General features: G+C 40.0%; 2 long non-coding RNA genes across 2 annotated transcripts; both read left to right on the top strand.

Moving 5' to 3' along the window:
* Positions 1-2,664: 2,664 nt before the first annotated feature.
* On the top strand, positions 2,665-8,832 carry LOC145554514 (uncharacterized). The gene is made up of 2 exons (XR_014090477.1): positions 2,665-2,734; positions 4,137-8,832. It is a non-coding gene; the product is annotated as an uncharacterized LOC145554514 (long non-coding RNA).
* Positions 8,833-13,389: 4,557 nt separating this feature from the next.
* On the top strand, positions 13,390-19,111 carry LOC145554515 (uncharacterized). The gene is made up of 2 exons (XR_014090478.1): positions 13,390-16,268; positions 18,835-19,111. It is a non-coding gene; the product is annotated as an uncharacterized LOC145554515 (long non-coding RNA).
* Positions 19,112-19,384: the final 273 nt, after the last annotated feature.

Here is a 19,384-nt window from a genome sequence, read left to right as displayed (position 1 = left end):
ACTTATTTGTACAAACACGAAGGCCAAGGCCCACTAGGACATAGCTCTTGTTTGCTTATCATAGAACCAGCCTTTAGAAACACCCCAGACACTCCATGCTCCCTGAGCAATCTTGCATATAAAGTAAAATCACAAACAAAATGGCCAAATATGCAACAACAGCAATTTTAAATGCAGCATGTAAAAGTAAAACACAAACTTGTTTAGGAGTCGTTTTGTTCCCTTGCTTGCCTGTCTGGTATTTCTCAGTATTTTATGAAAAAGTACCATAAAATACTATACTATGAAATACATATCTAAGCACAAGTCAAGTGCTTAGATATGCACTTCTGTGAGTGCGTATTTTCTGCCACTAGGTGGCAGAAAAACCTAATGAAACATCCAGTTTTCTTGAGACAGCAAAAAGTAGATTAACCTAGTTTGATGAGCATGACAACAGTCCAGAGCTTTTCATATAATGTCGCAAGAAAATATTACCATTAAACAGCATTTTGTGTCAATTTTAAAATGTATTTAAATTAGTCTCTTTTAGAAACTTTTTTTTCCCCGTTTGCTCTACTTGACCTAATTTCCATTTGTTGGCCCCAAAACAAGTACATAAATACATCAGGATCCTCCTGTGCTACAGAGAGGCATGCAGAACTGTGGTGTCCTTGGCCGAATATTTTTTTTTTGTTTATGTTAGGAGCGAATTATAACTGTGTACTTCCCCCCCTCCTGTATCCATTCATCACCTCTTCATGCCTGCTTCCATACACACAAACAGAAAAAAAAGAGCCCAGAGATTGGAGTGCCGGGCAGCCTAAGGGCAACAGGTGATAAATTACAGAGCCTCCCTTTCTGCTGCTATCCCTCAGAGTTCCTCCCTGCCTTTGTTCTGCTTTGGCAGACCCACTCATCCTCCCTGGACTTGTTAAAAGCTCTTTTCGCAAAGATTAAAGACAGAAGGAAACACAAGGCTCAGCGTCGTGTGGGGGCACGGATGTTTTTCTAAGGTGGGCTACAAGAAAGGCTGCCCACAAAGGTGTGCGACAAGGAGGGGGTTTTGCTTCCGCTAGGTGCTTTCCTTTGTTTCTTGATGCTCGTTCTGTTTTTGTTTCTCTTGTTTCTGTCTTGTCGTCTTGCATCAGCGCAGATATTTGTTTGACTGGTGTGGCAAACAAGGCATTTGTGTGCATCTGTGGGAGCTGTCTGTTGACTCATCAACAGTTCAGATTAACAGATGAAAGCCAAACACCAGAAACGAGTTAAGAAAAAAAACAAAAGAAGTTATATAGGAGCCGAAATCGAAACATGTCATGCATCGAAGCACAGAACAACTTTTGTACATGATCACAACACATGAGCACACCAGGGAAACCCCACATAAAACAGTTTTCAGTGTTTACAGCAAACACAGTCTCTCTCTGGAGAGCATAATTTGAGTGAATCACCTCTTTAAACAGGTGAGCTGTGTTTGCTGGAGGACACGAATGTAGAAATAAAGGTGTTTGTCACGCTGTGACTCACGGTCTATACAATAACATAAGGCGATTGTTGAAGACCCGCTGTTTTATGTAGAGGGAACAAAGGTGCGATGGCTGTGAAGTAAGGCCAATTAAGATGCAACATGATGTGAACAGATGAAACGTACGAACGCGTTAATGAGCTGAAACACGTGGGAGAATTTTGTGAGGGGGGAAAAAGAAAGCGTTTTATTGCTTTGTGCCAAAAAACTTCACGAGTATGGACTCAGGTCCAACTCCATCTCCATGTACCCCTTTATTTCAACAGATTAATTACACACAGAAACATTTAGAAGAAACATTTCATTTACAAAATCACCAGAAATAATTATTGCTACCCTTGCTTACAATACTCCCTCTTGTCAGAAGAACGACACTTAATGTCTTCTGATACATTTTACAAAGTTTCAGGACACAGAAAGACGTGTCTCCGGGGTTGGTCTGAAAACTAAGATGGCCATAGAAAAGGAGTGTCTTTTTTCCATTTCTGTACTGATTTGGCAAAAATGTTTTGCATTATTAAACACAATTGTTTAATCATCTGGTTTTTTTAAAGCGGTCATGATCATTCACTGTGACCGTTTTCCCATTCTCTTTGTAAGAACAGTCTCTCAGATTATTTTCACAGAAGTTAACATTGATTTTTTTCAAATTTTTTGCTGAATTCAGGCCAAAAGTTGTTGAAAGCTAAAAAGAGACCTGGGGGACCAGTCAGTGGGGACTTTAGATCAAGACACCTCCCCCCTCCCTTCCATTAAAATATGATTCTATTCCCTTTCCTATGAATATTTTTGTTTTGTTATTTAAAAGCACTGTGTTTCATTGTCCGTGTTAAGATGCACATTCATATATATGTTGGCATGGTAACTATTCTGGCTGAGAGTGAAATGAGTTCAGAAAGGGATCAGTTTTTATCAGGCGCTTAGGGCAGCCTTGGGCCCTAAGTTTCTGAGTTGAAGAACATAAACTCAGTAGAATATGAAGCAGCCACCATAGACATAATATAAATATAATAGACATAATATATTCTTATATTATGTCATAATATATTCTTATATTATGTCTATGGCTCTGACTATTAGTGATACCCTTAAATCCGTCCAACCTTCTAGTAATGCGCATGCGCACATCGATGCTACGTCACATACTGCTTACTCAGCAGATTTCTTATAAATAGGTCCTACCTGTGGAAGTTTAGATTCATGTGTTTTACTTCATCGCAAATTACGGTAAGCTTTATTTAATTTATTTTACACCTGGGTTTCATTAAGCCGCCTATTGATGTAATCTGCAGTTATAAAGTCTTTCTCCATCACTGCAATGGTGTAGACAACTAAATACTGTTATTTATACCCTTTGAACTGAGCCATAGTTTGTCATGTTTCACCTATTGGTTACGTATTATAGTTTAATTGGTAGATCAAATCACTGCACCCTGATATTTTATTGGGGGAATCAAAAATAATCTTATCATTTTACTTATTTTTTAATTGAAAAATCTGGGGTACATTTGAATACAGTCTTTATTACTCAGATACCCCAAAATAAAATCGAGTGAAATCAAGCATTTTCAGAAGTAACCTGTAATAAACAAAGTCCATCTTTGTCATAGCATAAACACCAATGTTTACACTGTTTTTCAATGCTTCCATACAATGCATATAAGGCACCTATTACGCTACACCTTAAAAAAACACAGAATAATTAATTTGGTGTTAAGAGATGAGCATTTTTTTCTTGTAACGAACTGCCACAAAGTATAAATCAGATTTTTACTTTTGTGTTGAATGTCTGTTCTAAAATACCACTAATGACAAACAACAACAAAAAACAACACTTTTCTGCAAAATTCACCAACTGCACAATTCTTGTTAGTGTAAAATAAGTAGCATTTCAAAAGAGCAGAAGAAATCTTATGTTTTTTGAAAAATAACAATTTTTGTTGCTAGTCTGTTGCTAAGAGATGAGTGTGTTTACTGGTAACCAAATTTGCCAACGGTAAATGTCTTCTATGTAATCAGGTTTTTTTTCTGGTAACGAAGTGCCACGAAGTATAAATTGAGATTTTTTCGTTTGTGTTTAATGTGTGTTTTTATTATATTTACCACTAATGACAAAAAAAAAACTTTTCTGCCAAATTCACCAACTGCACAATTCTTGTTAGTGTAAAAAAAGTAGTATTTCAAAAGAACAGAAGAAATCTTGTGTTTTTTGAACAAAAAGATTTTTTGTTGCTAATCTGTTAATCTGTTGCTAAGAGACGATTGCGTTTTCTGGTAACCAAGTTCCACAAAGTAAACCTCTGATTTTCACTTTTGCAAAATTTATCAAATGTAAATTTCTTGTGTCTAAGCCGATAAGCAGTATTTTTTGAAAGAGTTTATGTTTTATAAACAATATTACTTATTAATTTAATGTTAAGGGATAAGCGGGGTTTTTCTGGTAACGAACTGCCACGAAGTATAAATCCAGATTTTAATTTTTGTGTTGAATGTCTGTTGTCACACACACGCACACACACACACACACACACACACACACACACACACACACACACACACACACACACACACACACACACACACACACACACACATATACAATTAAAATTCCCTTCTCACCCTTCCACAGGTGGACTCTTTCATCCTCTGAGCTCCGGTCCTAAAACTGCACATTTCCGGACTGATGCTGTTCCTGGGATCCGTTTTAGACACTGCTCCAGTTTGGGGATGACTGCCCCGAGGGCCCCGATGACCACAGGCACAGGGCCACAGGCGTGGGGACCACAGGTGGTCCCTGCGCTCCTTGGCCCTGTAGAGGCTGGGTGAATCCTAGTCACTATAACAGTCACTATAACAGTCACTCAGTCACTATTCCAAAGTTGTTTTACTTGTAAACAGTTGCCTCTGGCCTCATTTAGTAGCTTTGAGATTAGTCTATTTGAACTCGGCAGCTCTCAGCTGTGTGCGGCAGTCTATCGGCCACCAAAGTACAACAAAAACTTTAGAAATGACTTTTCAGATTTCTTGACTGATATCATGCCAAGGTATGACCACTTTCTCATTGTTGGTGATTTTAATAGTAATGTCTGTTGTCCTTCTTCACCTATGGCTCAGTCATTTCTTAATGTTATTGATTCTATTAATTTTGTGCAGTCTGTGACTGGTGCTACCCATGAGCATGGTCACAGTCTTGATCTGGTTTTATTTTATGGTCTACCAGTTTTTAATTTAGTGATTGGTGACTCATTATTTTCAGACCATATGCCTGTTTTATGTGAGATAACGCTGTCCTGTGCTAAAGCTAAAGCACGCCCTGCAGCTCGGTTCCGTCTTAACCCTTCAACTGCTGGTCAGTTTTCTTCTGTTTTTAGTCAATTTATTGGTGTATAAATTGGTGTATAAAGTGCTTTGTATAAAGTTGGTATGGTATGGTATGGTATGGTATGGTATTGTGGTCTTCACCTTACAGGCCTTTTGCAGTTCCTCTCTGAGGCCCTGGTATTTCTCCAGTTTCTCGTGCTCCGTTTTCCTGATCACTTGGTATTTCCTTGTGACCTCATTCAGGTTGCCATTTGCTTGTGGTATGCCCAGGTACTTGTAACTATCCTCTATGTCTGCTATTGTTCCTTCTGGGAATGAGACCCCTTCTGTGTGGATGACCTTCCCTCCATCCGACCACACTGCTCTAGTCTGAAGGACATCCCAATGTCAGTGCTGTAGATCCTCGCAGTGTGTATTAGTGAGTCGATGTCTCGCTCGCTCTTGGCGTACAGCTTAATGTCATCCATGTAGAGGAGGGTTAGGGTAACATGAATGGTGGCCCCATTTTTGAGTCAGTATCTGTAGCCAGTCTTGTTGATGGTTTGGCTGAGGGGGTTCCGATGCAGAACAACAGTGGACACTTGTGCAAGTGGTTTGCAGTATATCAATCAATCAATCAATCAATCAATCAATCAATCAATCAATCAATCAATCAATCAATCAATCAATCAATCCATCAATCAATCCATCAATCCAATCAATCAATCAAATTTTATTTGTATAGCACATTTCAGCAGCAAGGCATTTCAAAGAGCTATACATAATTAAAATAAAAACAGCATGTGACATTGAATAAACAGAGAGAAAGAGAAAGAGATTTGAAAAAAAAGTTTAAAAAAGATAAACAGTGAGAAAGAGAAATAAAAAGAAATTATTAAAAAGATAAAAAGTAAAGACAAAAACATAAAAAACATTAAAGTATATATATATATATAAAAAAAAAACTGCAACTGCAAACCACTTGCATAAGTGTCAATCAAATGGGGCAGAGATCAAAAACTCTGGAAAGAATCATAATTCTTTCCAGGAAACTCTCTGCCCCACTGTTGTTCTGCATAGGTCTGAACCCCCTCAGCCAAATCGTCAACGAGAGCCATCCCGTCCTTCCAAACAGACTCCAGGATGGTGGCTCATGGGATCCTCCCGGTCAGAGCCGTCATGCACTCCTGCGACATCTGCCCCTGACCCGAAGTCGGTGAGGCACCTTCTGTGGGAGTGCAGCGCTGCTGTGGACCTGTGGGCAAAGGACGGCTCCTTGCAATTCCCATACTTCCCAGCAAGGAAGGTCCTCAAAACGCAGCTAGTGCTGCACAGGGTGAGCCACCAGAAAATGGCAAAAAAAAGACTTCACGGAGATGTGGCTCACCCTAGCCACCTTCAAAGACGCAATATGGACCTCCAGAAACTTTCTGGTAAGCAGGCGCAGGCAGATGCCCCCCAGTGGCTGTGATCCGAATGGTGACAAAAAAAAGAAAAACATACAGAACTACAGATGGTACGCCAAGGACACAGCCACAAAGAAGAATCGCCTGCGCCTCTTTGGACGAAGGAGCCGGCGCTCCACGTACAGAGGTCCCAGCAGCAGCGGCCTGGCTCTCCGGGTGAGGCAGGCGGGAAGGAGCAATGGGGGAGGAAAACCCCTCTGAGCACCATCACTGTTTGGAAGGACGGGATGGCTCTAAACTTCAAAAGAGACTGGCTACAGATACCTACTCAAGACTGCAGCCACCAAAAGTCTCCTCCTCTACATGGGTGGCATCAAGCTGTAAGCCAAGAGCGAGCGAGACATCAACTCACTGATCCACACCACCAGGACCTACAGCACTGACATTGGGATGTCATTCGGACTAGAGAAGTGTGGTCGGATGATCACAAAGAGAGGGAAGGTCGTCGCAACAGAAGGGGTCTCATTCCCAGAACGAACAATAGCAGACATTGAGGACAGATACAAGTATCTGGGAATACCACAAGCAAATGGCAACAAGGAAAGGAGCCACAGCCAAATACCTCCAACAAATAAGGCAAGTCCTGAGAAGCCAGCTCAATGGCAAGAACAAGATCGGTGCGATAAACAGCTATACCTTACCAGTAATCAGATACCCTGCAGGAATCATTAGCTGGCCAATGGAGGAGATAAGGACCAGAGATATTAAGACACTTGGAAACTACTAACCATGCATGGAGTTTTCCACCCAAAATCCATCACCTTGACTAAACACGAGCCACAAGGAAGGTAAATAAGGGAGGTGATTCCTTGAGTTTTGGTTTTCTAAATTGAGGGAACCAAACGAAAGACCTTTATCGGAAATAAAGGCCCCTCTTAGAGGATTAAGAGGCAGAGCGACCACAAAGTTGATTTGTTGGATTCTGTGAAGACGTTTGCAGGCTAAAGAGGAAATCCCACCCAATTCAGGAAGAATGGGTCTAAGTGGTTTCAGCACACAATCTCCTCCTCAGGGTGAATTGTTTGGAATAAAATGGTGAACATAAATCTTTTGTTGATAAATTACCGGCCTTAATATGTTTAATTTTCTTTTGTGTGTTTGAATAAATAAATAAAAAAATTTCTTAAAAGGATCAATCAATTAATTAATTTTATTTATAAGGGACCCTTTCATACTAAAAGCAGCTCTAAGAGCTGTACCATCAATTAGCCCTCAGGTTTCTCTGACAAACTGTTCCACAAACAGCAGCCATAATACTGGATGAATAATAAATGACTAAAACTATATGATTACATAAAAGGTATAATGTATAGAAAACAACAAAGAAAATGACAAAACAAACCCTAATCGATTTCTATTTGCTTTTTCTCTTTCCCTCTGTCTGAGCCTCGCGCGGTGCATCTGACCTCTGACCTCAGCTCCTCAAACCTGTCCTCCCATGGACCAGATGATGTCCCTCCTACAAAACCAGCCGAGGAAAATGATCGGAAGATCTGGAGTCTCAGGAAGACAAAAAAAAAAACTCCCATCATCTCCAGGGGACAACCGTCAGTCTCCGGTTGGGCATTTGGACTGAAAACTGAGAGACTGAGCTTTAACAAACTCCACTGGTCTGCTGTCCAGTATCAGCGTAGAGGATGAAAAGCTAAACATGCTTCGGAGCTGTGAGAGAAGAAGACTCTGAACTGTTGACGCTTGTTTCATCTGTGGACAACATGGACATTTCCTGAGGGACGATCTGGACAACCCAAAGATGCAACGCCAGAACCAGTTGGACTGACAGTAAGTCGGAGGAGAGAGACGGGGGAGGATTTGGCTGCAGCAACGCCGAGACCGAGTGGAGGAGAGGGGCGAGAAGGAAGGAACAACCTGGATCCACATCAACCACTGTGAAGGACAACCTGTCTGTAACGTCCATCTAGATCACAACTTTAAATCTGAAGCAGCAACAGAGTGAGCAGCAAAACTTCACTCTACCAAGTATCAAGAACTTCAACTTTTGACACCAAAGAGGACAATGTCCAGAGCAACAGCTAGTTTGGATGTTTCTGAAAGGCTCTCTACTCAAAGGACTATTGCTGGTCTACTGGCGAGTGACCGAAGAGCAGAGTGAACATTTACACTTTTCTGACAGGAGGCAACAAATCCTCCTCCAGACAGACGATCAGTGTTTCTGCTTCTACACTTTACCTACTTTCCAGATGGAAAATCTGCGCTTTCATGTTGGGTTTTTTATGGACACTTATCTATACCTTCACTGCGCTAATGTAATTTTTTTGGGAGGGGGCTGGGGGTTCCTAGAAAACACATGAAATTGGGTAGCTTAATTATGATCATTTTTGTTGCTTGACTCCTAAGGATGTTTAAGAGTTTAGACATTAATTCTAGACATAAGAGAAGTTAAGAAGTTAATTTAAAACGAACTTTAATGTGTGTAAAAGACTCATGTGTTGTCTCTGCCTGGCAGAGCTTTCCATCCAGAATTGCTTCATGATTGATTGTCCTACTCTGTATTGTGCACAATTCATAAATAAACCTGATTGAGTGATTTTACCTGAACAGTGCTTGGTAATAGTTTTTTTCCACAACAATGGACAAAAACATTAAAGGCTCTCAAGTAAAAGGCGTGGCAGTTTTAACTAATGTTGGACCCATGAGCCCACGCTAACATTAGCATATTAGCCTGCAAAGACTTTTATGCGTCATGTTTTTAAAGAAAAGTCAACCTGTAACCATATATGCGAGTAGTAATGGCATACATGACACATGAAAATATACTGAAGACGAATAACTCACCTTTAAAGAAGCTCTGCTTCTTCCAAAGTGCAAGTCCACAAACGTTCTGGAAGCTTCCCGCACTTTCCTGCGCACCGCTGAGCTGAAGCATTCACTCCAGTAACAAAAATAGTCACATCCAGTTTACTCAAAATAACATAGTCTTGTACTTTTCTCAGGCCAAACATGTACATTACTCACATTACTTGAGTTGAATAAACAATTTAGTGAGACTTGAGTAAAGCATACAAACCTCATTTAAGTAAGAATAGGTATTGCCTTTTAGAGTGTTTTAGGCATAGCCAAGATACTGTGCAGAAACCTCAAGCTCCCAGGCCTCTGGTAGAGGACCGAGCTTAGAGGATATGAGAGAGAGAGCCAGAGAGCGAGAGAGAGAGCCACCACCCGCAGAGGGGTGAGAAGGGAAATGTACGTTGCTGTACATTTTGTTGTAAGACAAAATTTGTTGTAAGACAAAATGTACAGCTAAGCTAGGTTTCTGTGTTGAAGAATGTAAGGTCAGTACAACATAGCAGCCATAGTGTGACGCACGTCGAATTTATGAATGTTGTTTGTATTTTTAGAAAAAGGATAGTAAAGAAAATTTAAAACCACCGCATGTCTCGACATCACTATTGTTCAAGTGTGCAACAGAGGTCACAGTGAATAATTTATTTATATTTCTCATCGTAGTCCTCATTGTGTGTGGGGGGAAAAGAAGCTTGTCCCACCTTACTTGTCTGTTTCCTTTGATTTTATTATTGTTCTGATGGTAGATAGAAGCAAATTTAGATTGCAGCTGTTTTCTTAGACCCATGTTCTGACCAATGCAGATCGAGATACACCTGGTTTACTTGAACTCAACGCTCTCTTTTCTTTCCCATTTGGTTGAGTGGCAAAGAGAAACAGGCCTCTGGGTCACATCATATTTTTACCCGTGGGACACAGAAATGCAAATAAAAAGTTGACAGAAAGTCTTGAGCATAAATGATAAACTAAAAGATGCTGCAGACACATTTATTTATTGCTTGGGATTCGAAAAACTAAAGATTGTATAGGTGACTATTAAAAAACACATTACACGTTTCTTATCTTAAAAAAAAAAACAACAACAGAAGAGACGAGGAAAACAAAGAACACAGCTCTGATTCAGTCTGAGGGGGTGTATTTATGTGCTTACCTACTTTTCACTGGACTGCTTGTGCAACAGTTTGTTTGTACACCAAGCCACCCACTTTCATTTCTACCTCAACCCCCCTCGGTTGTGCCAATATCAGTTAAGCTCCAGCAGTAGGTTGGCTCACGCAGGCATGAAAACATGAACTGGAGGTCATTAGAACAACCGTAGTTAAAGCGACTGGAGCGGTTTCACAAATAAAAATGGGCCACAGGGGCAGGCCGTGCAAACAGTTTCCCTCAGTATGTGTGGATATTGCACAAAATGTACCAAAATAAAAAAAGAACAGTCTTGTTTACCACCGATCGGTGGTTTGGTATAGGCAGTCAGACCTCTTGTAATTAGAATCATAGAGCGACGGTAAACAGTCTGTTGAAAATCGACAAAGATATACATAGGGATCCGTTATTTTTTTTTGGCCCAAATTGAAAAATTTTGCATGAGCACATTGGTCATTTACACCACCTTATAAACAAAAATATAATACATAATCTCCGTTCAAACATACTTAAATGACAAACAGTACGCAGACTTAAAGGAAATTTAGAAATGGAATTAGATACTTAGCAACCAGGAACAGGAGCACCTAGTTTACATACTTTAGAACAACACTAGATTAGTTTTCTTTTCTCTTTTTTTCTTTCCTTTGTTTTATTATTTTGTTTGTATTTCCTTATAACTCACATGAAGCACTTTGAATTGCCTTGTTGCTGAAAATGTGCTATATAAATAAAATTACCTTACCTTATACATGTCATTTAAAAATTGTAGGTAGCCTATACACCAAACATTTAAAAGTTAAATTAACAGATAAAGATTTTTCCCTAAAAAAAAAAAAAAGTAAATAAAAATATTGAAGATAAAAATAATGCTGTGGTCATGAAAAATAAATTCCAAGCAACAGTCAAAATTCTGCATGTCTGTACAGTACGGAAACAGAGCCAACAAGTTAACTTTCCCCGAAAATTTAAGCCGACTTTGTGGGTGGCCATGAATGCATGCCTCTACAGAGGTGAAGACAAGAAAAGAATAATGTCAGTGCATTCAATGGTCCAGAAAACCTTGAGCAGCAACAATTACTGGATCTTTTAACACTGCACTAGCAGACAAGGCCCTTCTAAAAGTTTCAATGTGTGGATGTCCAAGCTGCAGAAATGGCAAATTCCCATCAAAAATCCTCTAAGCCACAGTTTTCTCAACTCTTTTCCGACAGTTTTTAAAATCTTTTAACTGCAGCTAGAAGCTTTAGCTCAAAAAGTTTTTGTTTTTTTTCAAACTACAAACTTCCAATAGTCAACTTGCATTTTGTTTTTCTTTCGTTCATATCAAAGCTTTCACAAAGACGTTGTAGCATGTAGCATTCCTGACTTTAATGTTTCTCCTGAATGGAGATGCAAAGCATTTCCCCTTGTGTCATGCTAGTAAAATTCACACTTTAAACATAGTCAAATTAACAGAAAGTCTGTGGCTAAAATAAAAAAACAAAACGTGTTGGTCGTTTGATAGACACTATAGAAGGGTCAAAAAGCAAGAAGTGGAAAAACAGGATGGCTCACATGAATATGATCATTTGTGTTAACCACATCTCCAATACTCTAAAACATTGGTATCCTTACAATTTTACTGTTTATAGAAATGTTCTTTACTGTTTAACAGATAAACGTGGCACCTTCAGGCATCTGGAAACTAAAACAAAGGAAGAAACCTGAGCAGTGCAGAACCAGCGTAGATTTCTTTAGATTTCTCCATGATGTCACACAAGGAATCCACGTGTCTGAAGTGTTGACATGAAAAATACCCGTATCCAATTTACTCAAAGGTTATTTATTAACCAATCAAAAGCTTGGTTGCTCATAATCAGTCTATTAATTTGACTGAGAAACATATCTGAAAACATTGGCTCATTATGCTGGAATGCTATTTAAAAAAGTTTGATAATTTTAATTGACTTGAAAAAAATCTTGTAGAATATATGATCTTGTTTTCTGAAGTCTTCTTTAGTGTTTTTTTAAAGACAGTTTTGGCAAAGTGACACTTTCATCTCGTAATTTTACAGAACATTTTATATTTTGGTCAAGGTCCTGATGATCATGATGATGTTTTTCTTGGCAAATGTTAGAAGGGTCTTAGTATTTTATTTGTTCATCAGTGTTTTTTTTTCATTGAAACACAGATGTCATTTCTGACCAGGATAGTTGAGTCATGAAAACAAACTGCAGCTGACGCAAGGGACAACCGCCTTCAATGTTGTTTTGGGTCTTTTACGACCTTGTGGGCAAGTGGTTGATGCTCACTTTGAGTAATTTCGGCAGGCCGACTACTTCTGAGAAGGTTCGACACTGTTCCATGTTTTCTACATTAGTGGATAATGACTTCCCTGTGGTTCCAAAGCATCAGAAATGGCTTTGTAAACCTTTACAGACAGAAAGTGGCCAGGGACTTTGTTCCTCATCTGCTTTTAAATGTCTTTATATTACATCATCATGTCTTGCCTTTGGAGATTGTTGTGTAATACTACTCCACGCCATTAGGAGGCGCCGTTGAGATGATAGAAAGTATAACGGCATTTTACTGTATGTGCTACGTGAAATAAATGCAGTAAGTTATTCAAGAACGTGTCTTGTTTTCCACACCATTACACCAGATCTTTTTTTAGCATAACGGTATCTGTGTGTGGGGCGGGACAGTAATCTTTACAGTTAGATTTTACAAGGAATGTAGTAGCGGAACAGTAAGGAGGAATTTATTTAATAATTTCCTTCAATTCACTGAGCGTTTTATTGTGCAACGTAAGAAGACGAGTAGGTGGCTTGAATACCTTTGACTAACTGAGACCAACCCAGGGGTGAAAGTAAGGGGGTACGGCAGGGTACTGCGTACCCCTAAAAGATTTAGCGGGGGTACGCAGTACCTGCAAGAGAGGGGAGCTGCTGTCTGTTGTAAAAAATCAGTGGGTTAAACTGTGCCGCCGCGACTGCTCCCACTAATTAGCCGTGACTGAGCAGTTTTTCAAGAACAATCTAAAACGGACTTAATCAGTTAATAAATAACTTTTTTTTCCCCATTTCATATTGTTTCTGAACTGTTCGTGCTTTGCTAGAGCAGCGGTGTAATATGTCGATCGCGGACGGTTTTGAGTCGATCTCGGCTTTAGGTAACAAACTGAACGCCGCCAGGAGGCTGAGAGCAGCACGTCCTCCTCTGACTCCTTATCAAAACGTTCATAACTTTATTAAAGACAAACAACAACAAAAATCAACAAAACGTGTTCAAATTAATGACACAACAAAAATAATAATCTCAGTAATTATTGTTTCAACAAGGTGTTGCGCAATTCTGTTTCGGTTCCATTACCAAAATAACGAGCAGAGCAGGAGTTTAAAATTAACTAATCAACCACCGCTGTGTTCAAGGAGCGTTTATTAATGATCGCAAAAATAAGTATCAAGACTGCAACCTAATATCGTAACGGACTGAATGTTATGTTTTTAACATAATCTCTGGTCAGCTTGTGGAGCGCAGGAGGTTGCCTTGGCAACGCGTGTGCTTAAATGACAGAGAGGGAGAGTAAAAAGGTGCGAGTGGTTTAGAGTTGATCATCTGTTCAGGTTGTTTTATCTTTGCTGTGGCTAATAACACAGCAAAGATGTGTTATTTGCTGGTAATTAGTCCAAGTTTGTCGTTTATTTGTCGTTAAATAAACGACAAACTTGGACTAATTACCTCGTTCTTTATGAATACAACAAACATCAAATATGGTAAATATGTTTCATTAAGTATTTAACAAACAAATGGCTCCGTGATAATTGTGTGAAATTAAATTAATTGTCTAATATAAAAAAATAGTTTGGTGCTGTCAGGCTCAGAGTCTGAGAGGATTTTCCTTTATCAAACAATTTTGTTTTTGCCTCTTATTTAGTGGAAATATTGATGTTGATGAGACTTTCTCCAAAATATTAACCTTTTTCAACCTTTATAGCTCCACTGTTGAAAATGAGGCTCTAACATTCACAAATGACATTGAAATAAAATCCAGTCCAACATCTGGTTTGAGGTGATTCCTCTGGAACCTGTTGGAGGAAAAATATCCGAACTTTAGAAGATGAGCTTTAACCTAACAGAGCTCTGTGGTTCCTCCTATCAGTATGAGAGTCAGGGTGAGGAGGCGCCATGTTAGGAAGAGAAGTGGAAGCTGCAGGATCTTCAGAACAAACAGGTCATGATGCTGGGCTACTGATTATCCCTCTGTCTGGACACAGGATCAATATAACCAGTTTAAAAGCTAAAATGAATGGTTATATGCCAGACATGGAAAACTGGGATGCAATCCATGCCATGATGTTCAGGATATAGGTCTCATGGCATCTCAAGGTGTCAACATTGCAGCCAGTGGACTGAAATAAATACAGCTACATTCTGTAACAATTCAAAAGCTACCAGCTGTTATATATATATATATGTATATATATAAGGTATATTAATGAATGTGTACATAAGAACAAATTGCAGCAGTTCCTGTAGCTTTATGCCTCAGGTAACTAGAACCGCGGTTGCTCTTTTTCTCATGAGCGCCCGTTAGTTCAGTTGCGATGACACCAGTAAATTAAACATACAAGGAGTCTATAGAACAAGAGTCCCCAAACTACGGCCCGCGGGCCGGATCTGGCCCGCCTCCACATTTGGTCCGCCCCCCTGAACAATACCAGAGAGCATTCAGACTTTTTTTCATTTATGGTATTTCCCGGACTATAAGCTGTTTATATGTGGATTTTTCTTCAACCACCAGGGGCCTCTTTAGCAGGAAGTGAATCATTGGAAGTCTGGTTACTTGCGCGCCAACACTGAGCCCACAAGCAGCAAAATGAGTAAGAAACAGATCAGATGTCTTTGGAAAGTTTCTTTGCAAAGGGGAAAAGGCCAGAGAAGAGACAGGAGAATGGGTTTATCCCGGACCGGTAGGTGAGTCCCACATTACAAGCCCGCTCTGCGTAACATGCAGCAACATAAATGAAAAAATGTCTTGACATTAAAAATTCTATGTGAATAATGTATTTGGTCAAGACTTTTCCACGGTAAACAAGATTCCTAAACTCACGCAAGATATTGTCAGCAAAATGTATTTGTTTTGTTTTTTGCTTACAACAGCAGCAATATACTAACTATACACAAGACTGTCATTACTTGACATAGTTGTATTGTTCAAAACTTTTTGGTTTGCTTCCGTAGAAATGGCATAGTGTCTGGACATGTTAAAATGTTAAACTTTTTACCAGCCGAAATCCTCACCACTTTCAAATACTTTCCTTTTTTATTTTATTTTAGTTGTTGCATGGACTCAATGAGTACAAACAACAAGTTGATGAGACTTAACGTTCCAGTCAAGAGGCCAGGACACCAGTCTGTCGCAGGGCAACACCGAGACACAGGACAAAAAACTATGCACACACACCTAGGGAGAATTTAGAGAAACCAATTAACCCTGACAGTCACGCTTTTGGATTATGGGAGGAAGCCGGAGTACCCGGAGAGAACCCATGCATGTACAGGGAGAACATGCAAACTCCATGCAGAAAGACATGGAGTCTTCCAGGGCCCTTCTTGTTGCAAGGCAACAGTGCTACCAACTGCACCACTGTGCAGCCCACATTACAATCAAAGTATATAAAACTTTTTATAACCAGTACCTGCAAATGAACCACCCAATTCAGGAGATGCTGCAGGTAACCAAACAAAAAACCCCAAATCACAAGTAAACAACCTGATTGTCCATTACAAAAAGAAGAAATACATACCAGGTGAGTAATGTCTTTTTTTCTCTTCATTGCAGGAAAGAAGGTCCAAAAGACCCAGTAGATGACGTCCAAACAGAAAGTCCCAAGGCCCCAGGCTAGGACCTCACTTTGAGGAATCTATTTAGTTTCTTCTTTTATCATGTTTGTATTAATTTTGTCAGATAAGTCCCCTTTGTCCTCTTTTTTCGCAGGAAGACAGCGAGGCGTACCCAGGATTTCAGTTTCCACCAAAGAAACAATGTAATCTCCAGGTAAGTGAATCAATTTCAGGGAATTAAACAGAGTGAACAACTCTGTTTGACCCTCCACAGGTCATGCAAAACAAGTGAAAGTGAAGGATCATCCGTAGAGTTGTTTGTAGAACCTCCTCATCCTCTTACATGTCGAGCCCTTAGAAACTGCATGATAACAAAAACCTTTGTCCATCCATCCATTTTCCTCTATTGTTTCTGAGTCATGGAGCAGCAGCTTCAGAAGGTAGGCCCAGATTTCCCTCTCCCCAGCCACTTCTCCCAGCTCCTCGGGGGAAATCCCAAGGCGTTCCCAGGCCAGCCGAGAGACATAGTCCCTCCAGCGTGTCCTGGGTCTTCCTTGGGGCCTCCTCCCGGTGGGACGTGCCCGGAACACCTCACCAGAGAGGCGTCCAGGAGGCATGCTGACCAGATACAGCCTTATGTTTCAACTAGGAGCCTCAGGTCGTCGAATTTGAACTTGTTGACGGTTCCTCGGACCTTTTTTAAGACTCATGGAGACAGATCTTTTAAAGCTGTGGCGCCCCGCCTATGGAATGAGCTACCTTGCACCATTCGATCTCTACATTGCATAGACACTTTCAGGAAACAACTTAAGACCCACTTTTTTAATCTTGCTTTTTAGTGTACTACTGTGTTTTATTGTTTGTATGTTGTTTTTAATTTGTTTTATTTTTTATACTTTGTGCAGCACTTTGTGATCCTGGTCTGTGAAAAGTGCTATAGAAATAAAGCTTACTTACTTACTTACTTACTTACAGATGCCCGAGCCACCTCAACTGGTTCCTCTCAACTTGGAGAAGCAGCAGCTCTACTTTGAGTCCCTCCTGGATGACCGAGCTTCTCGCCCTATCTCTAAGGGAGAACCCAGACACCCTGCAGAGAAAACTCATTTCGGCCGCTTGTATCTGGGACCTCGTTCTTTCAGTCATGACCCACAGCTCATGACCGCAGATGAGGTGGGAACAAAGATCGACTGGTAAATCGAGAGCTTCGTTGTTTGACTCAGCTCTCTCTTCACCACTACAGACGGGTACAGTGCCTGCTTCACAGCAGACGCTGCCCCAATCCACTTGTCGATCTCCCGCTCCCATTTTCCCTCATTTGTGAACGAGATCTCCAGATACTTAAACTCCTCCACTTGAGACAGGAACCCCTCTCCAAATCTCTCCCAGAGAGGAGACATTCCACGTCCCAAGAGCCAGGTTCTGCAAGCACCATCCATATTTGCAAGAGTGTTTAAGAAAAGAGTTTGTTACACACAGCCAGAGCAATTCCTGCAGCTGTACCAAAACCCAAGCCAAAACCGAAGCCGCTCATAAAAGACTCCCCACAATCAGACAAGAAAGTCCACATACTCCAGGGTGGACGCTGCTGCTGCTGCCTCACGTCTGGCCTCAGATGTTCCATTACAGCCTCCAATATCTCACTTTCCTCTGACTCGTCCAAATTATAAAATCTTTTCATTTTCGTCATTAGTTCAGCCATTTCAGTCACTAACTCATCTGCATTTAAACTGTGCAGCCTCCTTCTTTGAATCCTTATATAAAATTCCTCAAGTTCTTCGAGAAATTCTGGATTCTGCATCATAAAGGTTTTACAAGTTTCCGCTCTTTCTTCAATGCTCCACTGAAAGATCTCTTGGGAAAAAATTCAAGTACTTAAGACTGTTTATGATGTCATAACAAGAGAATAATATTATGGCATCACAGAGAGAGTGATGTCATAACTGACACTTGCATATATTTATGCATTTTATAAAATATGTTTATATGGTTTTCTTTTTTGCATATATATTGAAATATGTTTAATCTAGGTCATGCTAGTTCTGCTGTTATATTGTTTTTGTCGTGTTTTAGTTCTTGAGAAAGTGTGGTGGAAATTTCCCAAGCGGTAACATTATGACTCCTCCTTGCAGGAACTTGTTTTTTGCCAGACACTGACCTTACCTCAATGCGCATTGTGTTTTACCAAATCTCTTTATTGTTGTTACAGATGGTTAATCAAACCATCTGTAACAAATGAGCTTTACATAAAGTTTTAAACAAATATATGGTTCATTTATGTTCTTGCATTGTTCTAAAATGCAAGTTTATATAAACTAAAATATAAAAATGGCATCCAATAAATAAAAGGTCAGTATTTCATTTTATTTTCAGAACATTTTAATTACTTGCTTTACTTTCTTTGAAAAGGATAAGAAGGATGGTCATATTTTATTTTATTTCTTCAGCTCACTTCCACTGGATGCAGGATTATTGCTTGTATCTTATTCTGAAGATTGGAATTTTGAAATTTTGATTATGGAGTCCCTTTTTCCATCACATTCGTTTATTTTTTTATTTCTTTATTTTATAACTCAGTTTTTCTGACATGAAACTTGGTTCAGCTTTTATGCTCACTTCTGAGCCCTGCCAAGAGCTGGAATTGTTCAATCATATGGGAACTACAAATTTGCCACTTTTACCCATAATGCACTGCAGTTAGTTGAATGCTTCTCTGAAAGATGAGTGCTGTCTTTAAAACTCCCCTTTTTCACAGAGTTCTTTTGATTCTTTGTTTTCAGACTCCTTTGCCTGACATGAAGCTTCATTCAGCTTTTAACTTCACTTCTGAGCTTCTGACGACAGCTGGAACCAGAGGCGTCGCCAGAAATTTTGGGCCTCCTGACAAAATATTAGATTGGGCCCCCCTACAAAGGTCGCCAGGCCGGGAATCGAACTGGCGACGGCCGCATTGAGGACTAAGGCCTCCATATGTGGGTTGTGCTTAACCCCTGCGCCACCACAGCACACCTTGAGTCTTTTTTTTATACTCCCATAAAAAAATGTTACAATTTTAAAGGCTTGCAACTTGCTTTCTTTGATTCAAGACTGATACTAGCATAATATTTACTCCTCATCTATTTTACATGCAACAGTCCACATGCAGTATGCAAGTAGAATGCTTAATTTTTTTCTATTAGTTTTAGATAACTGAAATGTCTCTCCCCACGCAGCAGTCATAGGCAGGGGTGAAAGTAAGGCAGTACCCTGCCGTACCCCTAAAAGATTTAGTGGGGGTACACAGTACCTGCAGCGGGCGGCTGTCTGCTGTAAAAAATCAGTGGGTTAAAC

This window comes from Poecilia reticulata, chromosome 13, assembly GCF_904066995.2.
Source record: "Poecilia reticulata chromosome 13, P_reticulata-male-v2, whole genome shotgun sequence".
Taxonomy (NCBI): Eukaryota; Metazoa; Chordata; class Actinopteri; order Cyprinodontiformes; family Poeciliidae; genus Poecilia; species Poecilia reticulata.
The sequence above is the reverse complement of the archived record's forward strand: the minus strand, read 5'-3'. Positions and strand labels throughout refer to the sequence as shown.